Consider the following 11,605-nt stretch of genomic DNA (forward strand, 5'->3'; position numbering starts at 1 on the left):
CACTATACATAGCCTTCATAGATTACGAGACGGCGTTTGATTAAGTAGAATTATCACGCGTCATGGAGACACTGCGGAATCAGGGCGTCGATGAAGTATATATAAACATTCTGGAAGAAATCTACAGGGGATCAGCTGCTACCATAGTGCTTCATAAAGAAAGCAACAGAATACCAGTCAAGAAGGGCGTAAGGCAGGGCACACAATCTCCCCAATGCTATTTACCGCGTACTTACAGGAGGTTTGCAAAAGCCTAGAATGGGAACAGTTAGGTATAAGAGTTAATGGAGAGTACCTTAGTAACCTGCGCTTCGCCGATGACATTGCATTGCTGAGTAACTCAGGGGATGAATTACAACTCATGATTACGGAGTTAGACAAGGACAGCAGAAAGGTAGGTCTTAAAATGAATCTGCAGAAACCGAAAGTAATGTACAACAACCTCGGAAAAGAGCAGCGCTTCGAGATAGGTAATAGTCAACTTCAAGTTGTCAAAGACTATGTCTATTTAGGACAGGTAATAACCGCGGAGTCGAACCACAAGATTGAAATAACTAGAAGAATTAGAATGGGGTGGAACACATTTGGCAAGCACTCTCAAATTATGACAGGTAGATTGCCACTATCCCTCAAGAGAAAGGTATATAACAGCTGTATTTTGCCGGTACTTAGCTACGGAGCAGAAACCTGGAGACTTACAAAGAAGGTTCAGCTTAAATTGAGGACGACGCAGCGAGAAATGGAAAGAAAAATTGTAGGTGTAACCTTAGGAGACAAGAAGAGAGCAGAGTGTATTAGGGTACAAACGGGGGTTAAGGATATCATAGCTGAAATCGAGAAGAAATGAACATGGGCCGGGCATGTAGCGCGTAGACAGGATAACCGCTGGTCGTTAAGGGTAACTAACTAGATTCCCAGAGAAGTAAAGCGGGTCAGGGGGAGACAGAAGATTAGGTGGGCAGATGAGATTAAGAAGTTTGCGGGTATAAATTGGCAGCAGCAAACACCGGACCGGATTAACTGGCGGAACATGGGAGAGGCCTTTGTCCTGCAGTGGACGTAGTCAGGCTGATGATGATTATGATGATGATGATGATGATGACATAATTGCATGGCGATCACAAGCGACAGACCCTAACATGAAAATCATGACGTATGTGTCATGTAACAACGTGACTACATGCCACGCTCATGATGCGCTCGCGGCCGTTTCGCTAGCGTCACATATACCAAATTTTGTATTACAATGCGTGAACAGCTGACCAATGTATGTAACTGGAGCAAACATGATAATCATGAGAGGCGTGTAATATAACATCATGACTACATGCAACGCTCACGATGCGCTGGTGGCCGTTTCACCAGCTTCAGATGTACCAAAATCGGTATTACGCAACGCGAACATATGAAATAGGTAAATGACACATCCAAACATGATAATCACGCCATACGTGTCATGTAACAACATGACTACATGCCACACTCATGAAGCGCTCAGGGCTGTATCGCTAGCTTCACATATGCTAATCTGGGTATTACGTGACATTAATAGATGAAGGTATGTGACTGGTGCAAACATGATAATTGAGATGCGAGTCATGTTAGAACATGACTACATGCCATAGTCAAGGCCCCAATACATTTAGGCGTGACGCAGTGCGCGTGCTCGCTGGTGTTCATTTCGTTGCGTCATGCTAGCGTCGCCACGCCAGGCGCCAGTCCTGCGATATACTCGAGGTGCGCGCCGCACTGCGTTGCTTTGACGCACGGGCATTTCAGCACATCCGGCATCCCTATGTAACGAAAAAAAGAGAGAGACGCAGTGTTGCTTGAGCAACGCATCAGTGCGAAATGCAGCATGTCGCATTTCACACCGGTTGCCGTCGGGTCGTGCCGACGGACGCAGGTCGCACCTGGCGTCAGACTGTAGAGTGCTCGCGTTTGCTAACGTAGTGTCGCTGTGCCTGTAGCGTGCGCGCGCGTCAACGCTACGTTGGAGTATATTGGGCCCTTCATGATGCGCTCGCGGCTGTTTTGCTAGCTCCACATATACAAAATTTGGTGCAACGTGATATCAATGGATGCTGAAACATATTACTGGTGCAAGCATGATAGTCCTCACATGCGTGTCATGTAAGAACATGACATCATACCATGCTCATAGCGTGCTTGCGGCCGTTTCACTAGCTCCACATATACTAAATTTGGTATCACGTGATGTGAATAGATGACGAAGGTAAACGACACATCCTAACATGATAATTATGAGACGGAAGTCAAGTACGGCATCACTTACTTCCACCTCGTAACGTTGTGCTGATTTTAAAGTAATATGTCAACATTCCTCATTCATTTTTCGCATATCATCGATTCCCACTGTACGTGGGATATGCCAATTTTCTTTCACTCAAGAAACTCGCTAGCAGGCGCTCCCTGCGTCGGAGTTGCGAGGTTAGAAAGGGGCAGGGTACGCGCATGCGAAGTGACGGTGTAAAGGCCGCTAAGAGCAATGCCTAGAGGAGAAGGGCGAGCGAGCGTACGTTAGAAGACGCTCCCTGCATCGGCGTTGCAATGTGAGAGGAGGGAGCGTAGGAGAAGAAAGAAGTTGCGCATGCGTAAACAGAGTGCGGACGCCGACGCCGCGGTACATACACCCGAGCAAAAGATGCTTCGCACCTAAATGTAGTTGATGAGGGAACTCAGGTACAAACTCGTTGATACTGATAAGGCCCCGAAATTCAACTCGCGGCTGTCAAGGTGCCGGTGTGATTGTAAAGCATTTCATTCAATAGACGCTAAGCAACATCTTCTATGCGTGTAAAGTAACGTTATCATCTTGCACTACTTCTAAAAACAATATCAGCAATACAGCAGCTTGTGATCACCTTGCTTCTTTCAGCTTTTTACGTTGGTCGCCTATTAAGTCTGCTTGGGATGTTTAAAACTGAAGACTGCAACAGCTCAACTTCTTCTTGATAATTATGGTTAATTATGACTTAATATGATCCTAATTGTGATCATAATTATTAGCCTATTAGGCCCTAGTTATAGTTCTTCAAGCACTACCTCTCAAGAGGTAGGTATATATAACAGCGGCATATTACCAGTATATACTTACCAACGGAGCGTAAACGTGGAGGCTCACAAAGGGCTTCATATTAAATTGCGGAAAACAAAGTGAGCAATCCAAAGGAAAATGATAAGTCAATACTGAGGCATACAACAATGATGCAGATTAGGTAAAGGAACAAATTGAGATTAAGTATACTATACCGATTCTCCTATCTAGAAATCGGTATAACACGAAAGTGAAACGTGTATTCACAGATACAGTTGAGCGCTTGTTGTGAGTTCTTTCAGTAACAGCAACAACTGCAAAGTCACGTAAAGAACAGCAAGCAGCCCAAAGCTTTCAGCGCACATGTCAAGCAAAGAGCATGCAGGAAATGAGCATACACAGGATGAATGCGGACTAACAACTGTCCCTGCTCGACACCTAAAGAGGCCCTGCAACACTTTTTGAGCCTGGTCGAAAAACGCTGCCGATCAGTAGTAGAGGCTCCTGAGAACACGTGAGCCAAATGTTATAGCGCAGCACATGGCCTAGAATTGACAATAAACTATCAAAGTCAGCTTAAAATTGCTTTCTCTTCTCTTGAAAAATCACGGAAGACGCTCGAAAATCTCGCGTATATTGCCCATCTATCAGCCATTCACTGACTTGAGCATGGCGCACTCGCTTGTTACAGAGATCGCTGCAAGAGGCCGTCATCCATGCGTGCGTGTGTGATCACACTGAAAAAGCCGCATATTCGAAGAAAACAAAGAAAAACGTTATCAAGATCATGAGGCACACGTGTCGTTTTTTTCCCCTCCTATCATTTTTCCCCTCCTATATTGAATTCCATGGTTATTCAAAAAAATGTTTCGGATCCTCTTAAAAGGCACTCTTCAAACAGAAAAAAAGACGCACGAAACAAGTGCACAAGTATACACAAATAAAACACAGCACAAGTATACAATTCTTAATTTGTCGTGCCCATCAGTGCGCTCCTTACGTAAACACGGCCGCTACAGCCAACGAAGTGGCCTTCATATTCTCCCGAATTTTGAGTCTGATGAACGCGCACGCAGGAGCATGGCCTCGGAGATGGCGGGCGTGCGCTGCGCTCCCGCCATCTCGGAGGACTGAGCCGGAAAGACCACGTTTCATGGAGGTGGCACTGGGTCGAGGCGACAACATTTAGAGCAATCGCAACGCCCAAAGCTATTTACCCAACGCGAGCTCATCATGCTATCTCACTAGTGATAAGAAAATGAGCCAAGGTTTCGGAGTTCTTAGCACCACCAAACGGTGTATGGTATATATATATACCACCTCACCCGTCGCACCTCACCCGTCGCACCTCACCCGTCAATTATCTGATCGAACCCGTTGAACAATCTTCGGACATGCGCCGCCGTGGGCGAGACATCGTTAACGTGGAGCGCCTGAAGGCTTATTATGACCCGCTCATAGTAACAAGCTGTTAGGTCGCCAGGCGGCTCCCTCTTCGACCCCGGGGTAATTGTAGCGAAGCCTCCGAACTCTGAAATGGGTCGAACTCTTGAGTACCTTCTAGTGGGGCTACCCAACAAGGACGCCGCTCGCGCTGAGAGCCCGTGCTTGGCTGTGACTGTCGCCATTGTATATTCTCGCTCGTTGTCGGCTAATAAACGCCTTAACAATTTGAATGACTTGAAGTTAGCTTTATCGATAACGCACACTCCTTGGCATAAGGTTTAGAGCCGCCCGCTTGAATTGAGAGGTTTCCGGTCCGACTCCGTGTGACAGAATCTTTCCTTCTTGACTTTTTCTTGGCAATCAGTTAGTATACATTTAAAACGTCATATGCGTGATGGAACTTTCTAAGCGGAGCCGGTATGGACAAGGTCCCTTTCATGTTAAAATCCGGCCGTGTCGAACAAATCTTGTGTATTCCTGTCTGTAGACAAACTGCCCTCACCGAGCGTCGAATGAAATTCCACAGGTGGTCTTCGAGTATTTTACTCCACAGACGGTGGTGAACGTCGTGTAGCTGTCCATGTCGTCAACCGCCACAATTTGGTTCTTGCTCGCGCGAACGTGCGTGTACATGACGATGTCGCACAGGTTGTCGTCCGGGTACAGGGAAACCAGCGTGGCCGTCTCGGAGACCGAGCACAGAAGAGGTTGCGGCGTGGTTGTGGCTGCACAAAGCACAAGTTGGAATAGTATTTGGTGGAACGTGCTCACAAAGAGTTCTGTTATATGAATATTTTGAAACCGAGATGAGCTACCTTCCTGAAAACTTCCATAGGGATCAGTACTGTTGTACGGTATCAGGACGACCTCTTTGAAGTCGCCATTGACCGACACGGAAGGGTATCTTTTTAATGTGATAGTTGTAAAAGTACACATGCTTTCAGAACCATCGAAAAGCAAAATTGTAGGAATAATCAACCAGCAATTAAAATAACAGTCTGGGAGATAGAAAAGGACAAGCGCGCGCAGCACACGTTGTCAAATTTAGCCATGTCGCCTTCAGAAGGCGGACTGATGCAATTGTGCCCCACTGCGGAGGTCTCCAATTTCACCCGCCACGCTACTCAATTTGATGTGCACAGAGTATTGATCACAGTGATAGTCATGCCACATTTATAGCTGATCGCCTCTGTGCGGAAAAGCAATCACTATTTTCACAGATAAACATCGAGCCACATTATTTAATCGTGTCTGGTTGCCCTCTACGAGCGAATAAGAATAACACAATCTCCACTCTACAAATGCTGCAATGCATAGGTCACTTGTGCCGCGTCGCTTGCTTTTTTTCAATCAGCATCGACACATCTGTCTATGCTGCTTAGACAGATATGTGTCGTCTTAGCAAAGCGTTGGAAACACTTGCCCTTTTCAGCATCGCGTTGCACTGTCAGCGCAGCGTGATGAACGCTATGGTCCTTGGAATTGGTTATGTGTGCCTTTTCTAGTAAAAAGGCACACATACGAAATATCGAAGTGTTGTTATGGTACCTCCGATATGCGCAATAGTTGTTTTTAATTGACAATCGCACAAGCATGAACGCTCAAACTTGAAAAATAATTGCGGGCACTGCGGATTGGCTTGGCCGTTTGAGATATTGTTTGGTGCCGTTAGGGATATTGTTACCACGGACAAACAGACCAATGCACAGACAGACAGGCATAAATTTTGGCGTCGAAGGTCCCCAAGAAAGACTATCGTCTTTATTATATATATATCCAATAAAGTGGCTGGTAGTACAACCGCCGTGGTAGCTCAGTGGTAGAGCATCGAACGCGTTATTCGACGGTCGCGGGTTCGGTTCCTGCCCACGGCAAGTTATCTTTCCATCCAGTTTGCTATCTTCACATTTAACTTACAATTCGGTCTAATTACCTTCCTTATGCTTTCTTTTGCATTATTGTCTGTTAGATTTTATTAATATTGTGTCAAAACACGGAAAAACAAGCCCTTAAGTATACACTTCTTTTCCTTGTTCATTAACGAGGGCCTTGTACTGGTAGACTTGGTGCCTTAGGTTGTATATGAGGGACTATTAGTCAGCTGCCAGTTCGTAACAAGTTCACGTGCTACGTGACGCCAAACAGGCTCATAAAAGAGTGTGCCACACTCACTACCATGGCTACAGACGGCGCTGACTGACACTCCCACGTTTAAGTTCACATATATAACCAATAAAGTGGCTGGGTGGATAGCCGCCGTGGTAGGTCAATGGTAGAGCATCGGACGCGTTATTCGAAGGTCGCAGGTTCGGTTCCTGCCCTTGGCAAGTTATATTTTCTTCCACTTTTCTTTCTTCACATTTTTCTTATAATTCGGTTTAATAATCCACTATATCTTCTTTGGCATTATTGTCTGTTAGATTTAATTATTATTGTGTAAAAACACGGAAAAACGAGCCCTGAAGTATACACTTCTTTCCCTTAAATATATGCATACTCATCATCTCTACTCTGTAGATATGCTGTGATTTTGGGTGAACGGGCGAACGAATAGATGAACAGCAACCACGGGCGGACAGACAGATGGATGTACGTACACGTACAGACAGAATGACTCACAGAAACATGCACAGACAGAGAGACTGAGAACGGGCGGACGGACGGAAGCATGGAAGGTTGGACACACGGATGAGTGGATGGATGCTATGTCCCACTCATCGTGATCCACTTCACGGATATGTTGTGAAAATCACTAACGCCATCTAGGTATATTATTCCCAAGTACATGTATACATAACGCTATCTATTGAAAGAGTCATAAACTAGTGGTGGCTGCATACTACATACGGAGGAGGGAACGACCAGCGGGCTAAGAAGCTTCGCCCCTAAAATATTGCTGATCTGATTTAGCATCGGCGCGATGCTCTTATAAGGAGAGGCATTTGACACGTATGTATAGGTAAAAGCGATAGATAATGGCAATGTTTTGCTGACTCTGGCTACTGGGACCGTGGATTTTTGGAGAAAGACGAAAAAGACGTCTTGCTGTATAGCTTATGTCGAACATGCTCTTCAGCAGCCCCAAGTTCTTGTCATCCTCTGTGCGCGTTGCAACAACATATAGACATATTGTTGCACCGCGACAATATGTGCATACATAAACGTCGGAGTTTAAGTCGGCGCCGCCTGCAACCTTGACGGCGATTGTGGAACACTTTTTCTGTCTGTTTGGCGTCCCGCAGTATTTGAATACGAGCTGGCCGCGGACCCATATACCTCGTAGGCTGCCTGAAGGCACCAAGTCTGCCAGAACGAGACCCTTGCTATGAATGAAGGAAAGAAGTGTACATTTAAGGGCTCTTTTTTTTTTGTCAGAAGCCATATATATATTCACGCATCTATCGGGAGTGATGGTGGGAGGGCGCAAGGGGACCGTTTAGCCACTTTCACCCTCGCCCTTCATTTTTTCTCAGAAGTTCGGGCAGGGGTTCAACCAACTCATAAACCACAAAACATAAAACTTCACCTACAAACAGGACACAACCAGAAATATGTAGACGGTACCAGCGCAGACTAACAACTTTAAGGCAAAGGATAACACTAAATAGCTGAAGTTACTACTGCAGGATCAGCCTACGTCGGAATCCTGCGACCAAAATGTCATTCGCGACGTAAGTTCGGCCTTTCCTTACAAGTAGTAGGTGCTGGCGTGGTGGCTTGGGTGAGCCAGGTCCCTTCGCCTTTGGTCGTTTCGGTTGCGTGGCTTTCGGTGCGCTGGGTACTACGAGCGCGCGTCGGCAGAACCTGGAAAATGTCATCGGTAAATTAAGACATCGAGCGCGCATTGCTGTACAGTTGTCTGCCGTCTGAAACTTATCTTTAGCTACGCCACCCCCTGATAGTGATCTTTTTATCACTTTAAAAAAGTTCAGTGTTTGGGGAGTGTCCAAGTTATATGCATAAAAGCCCATGGATTCAGTAGTCGGCATCTCGTTGCCACCGTTGCAACCTACGTGAGGAGGAGCCAACTAACTGCAAACAAGAAATGAATAAAGTACGACGTCACAAGCGGAAGTGTTTGCGACGTCAAACATTTGCCCGACATTGCACGAAATAGATTTTTTCCTTAAATGCTGACCTTTCAGGTGTCATTCTTAATACGCGCTTTTATTCTGCCTTGTGGCTCGCTAAATGCATGCGGGAGAAGAAAAACAAAAAAAAACAAAGCTTGAGGAAGCAAATCTGTTCTATTATCCAAATGATGTACTTACAACATGCCCGAAAAACTTCGCCGAGGCAAGTGTGAGGCAACTTTTCACGAGCGCAACAGCACAATAGTTCGAAACCTCACGATGCCAAATCACCGAAAACAACTGCAGCGAAACAGCAGCTATTAAAATATAGCTTTGTCAGCCGTAAAGTGCAGCGTCTCGTTGCTTTACCGTCACCAAAGCTGAGAGCACAACACGTTCACCGTCACCGAAGCCGAATGCATGCCGGCCGTGCACCAGCGAAAGCAGTCGGCCGTCACAGGAGTGGCCATTTACACATTCTGTGAGCTAGTTCAGCTCTTGAATGTTACACCAGTAAAGAGCACATAAAATATAGACAGAGTACTGAAGGAACACATGAAACAACCACGGAAAAGTTAGGAATGCCTTGTTGACCTGGCACTGCGCTGAACCAAAAAGCACGCCGAACAAAACACAAGCTCTGATCGCCAGTCGCCTGGATAGCCCCCGTTCCCTCCTCCCGATTCAAGGCACTCGACGAAAAATTGAGACAATTTAGGCACGCGTGAGATACACCGTAAGGTAAGTTTATAGTTAGTTAACTTTACCATATATACAATTACAACTATTTGAAGGAAAAAATTTTATTGAGTATTTTGTTTCGGTTCTTTGTCCCCTTCTCTCCTAGTCGCGCATCAATCGTCGGCGGGCGTTGATGTCTGTGGCAATAGGTTTCCCACACTTTTCGGTCCAAGTTTGGCGACCAATGTAGTTTGACCATGGAGTGTCTCGGCAAGACAACAGTATTCGTCATCTACTTCAAGTACTTTCCTCACGCTATCACCATGGTTCCTGTGTTCACGGTCGCGAACGGCGTGCACGTTACAAGTGTGACATAGCATTCCCGACAGCGAAGTGGCCAGGGCTGGGTTTTCAAGAAAAGAAATGCGAGCAAGTCTGACGACGATTATTGTTGTGTAGCAGAACTTTTCCGAGAATATTCCACACTTTTTCTTAGAGTGTAGTTGAAAACAAAACAACAGCACTGTTTCACTTGCTCTCCCAAGGGTCCTTCAATAATTTATTTTGCTTAGAAATGATTAGAATAAGAAACAACAAGAGATACAGCTACCGGCACTGCCTGAGAACGAAGTGAAAAAAATACCACTAAAACGTCATTTCAAAGTTAATTTACCTTGTTCGTTTAAAAATGCTTAGTAATAGATAAACTTTTTGGAGAACCTGGGAGTTTCATGTTCTGTGTAAAATTATTGCTAATTTGGAAGTCGCATCACCAATTTATGTATCTTGGAAACGTCGGATCTATCCACGCATGTAACGGGAGTAATTAGGGGAAAGCACAAGGGAACCTTTTAGCCAGTCTCACCCTCCCCTTTCATTGTTTCTCAGAAGTTCGGGGCAGGGGCCCAACCAACTTATGAAGCGCAAAAAATAAGACAGCGCCCGCCTGCAAATGGGACACAAGAAAAGAGATGTGGATGAGACCAGCGCTGACTAACAATATATAGAAGCCTCTTTCTTCATGTCTCTTGAGTGAAGTAGTTTTATGTTTTCAGAGTCTAAGCGACTAGCTCTCCGTACGCTTCTTGAATTATAAAGCGGTCTTTCGCGCTTGCCAATAGTGCGGTGATATATTCTGGCAGCAAAGAAAATAATTGACATTACCTTCCACCACGTGCATGTTTTGTTCGCTCGCGAGTGGTTGTCATCTTTATTCCAACTGGCCATGCCTTTCAGCCGACTAGCGAACGCCATTCACCTGCCGGACCTTGCCCTCGGTGTGTTCGTCGCGTCCCCGATACCTCTACTGATCGCGTGGATTCTAGATGCGAAGCGCCATTTGGTCGAACTTCATCTGGTGTGCGGCGTACTACCCTTACAGCGCATGCGCGCCCTTTTCTCCTCTCCCTCGCTTCCACTCTCTCACCTCGCAAGGCCGACGCACGCCGCTTCTCCTCGCTCACCGCTCACCCTCCTCTAAACATCTCTCCCAGCAGCGCTTACACCGCCAATACGCATAGTAGACCCCTCCCCGTCTTTCTCCTTTCATACGCTTTTCCTCTCACCTCGCAACGCCGACACAGACAGTGTCTACTAACGAGTTTCTTGAGTGAAAAAAAAAAGAACTGTTCACACTGCACAACCGTTCACTGGCCACCCCGTATATATAGGCACTGGATCTTGACCTCCAAGGTAGTGCCGGTGGGAGATTTCTCTTGCGCCTTGTTGAACAATAAAAATTTGCAGTGAGCGCGTTAACTCAAAACGGACTGGGGGCTTCTGTGTCCTATTCGAGTCTTCTGTGTCTCATTGACATTTAGCAGTGATTGACATGTTCCAGTAGAAAACAACGGTCAATCACTGCGCGCTTTGCCCATCTAAGTCTTCTGTCTCTCACTCCCCATCAGCGTTTATCGGCAAGTTCCCGGCATCGCCAGCTCCGTCGTCTATCCTATCCTTCACACTCATCAGACTCGTGAGTCGGAAGAGTACGAAGTGATTTCGCTCGCTGCCGCGGCCACGGTTACGAAAGAAGCCAGTTGCTCACAAACAAAGAAGTTAGGACTGTGACTATTCTCGCTTCTACTGTGTAGATTTGAGCGTTCGTTTTGTGCGTCTTGCTTTTTGTTTGAGCAGCGTGCTTTAAGTGTCGAGCTGAAACAGTCGTTAGTCCGCGCTCATGTTGTGTATGCTCATTTCGTGCGTGCTTTCTACTTGAGGTGTGCGCTGAAAGTTTCGAGCTGCTTGCCGTTAATTGCGTAACATTGTAACTTGTTTCTGTAGCAATCATTCCTTTGCCCTTGCATTGAAACAACGCACAATAAATGCTTAACTACCTCTTCAAAAA

At 46.0% G+C, this 11,605-nt stretch overlaps 1 long non-coding RNA gene across 1 annotated transcript; it reads right to left on the minus strand.

The window, feature by feature from the left end:
• Positions 1-5,031: 5,031 nt before the first annotated feature.
• Positions 5,032-8,308, minus strand: LOC142764898 (uncharacterized). Its single transcript, XR_012883950.1, has 2 exons — positions 8,197-8,308; positions 5,032-5,229 (listed from the first exon to the last, which is right to left on the minus strand). It is a non-coding gene; the product is annotated as an uncharacterized LOC142764898 (long non-coding RNA).
• Between the last annotated feature and the right edge of the window lie 3,297 nt (positions 8,309-11,605).

This window comes from Rhipicephalus microplus, chromosome 6 (genome assembly GCF_043290135.1).
Source record: "Rhipicephalus microplus isolate Deutch F79 chromosome 6, USDA_Rmic, whole genome shotgun sequence".
Taxonomy (NCBI): domain Eukaryota; kingdom Metazoa; phylum Arthropoda; class Arachnida; order Ixodida; family Ixodidae; genus Rhipicephalus; species Rhipicephalus microplus.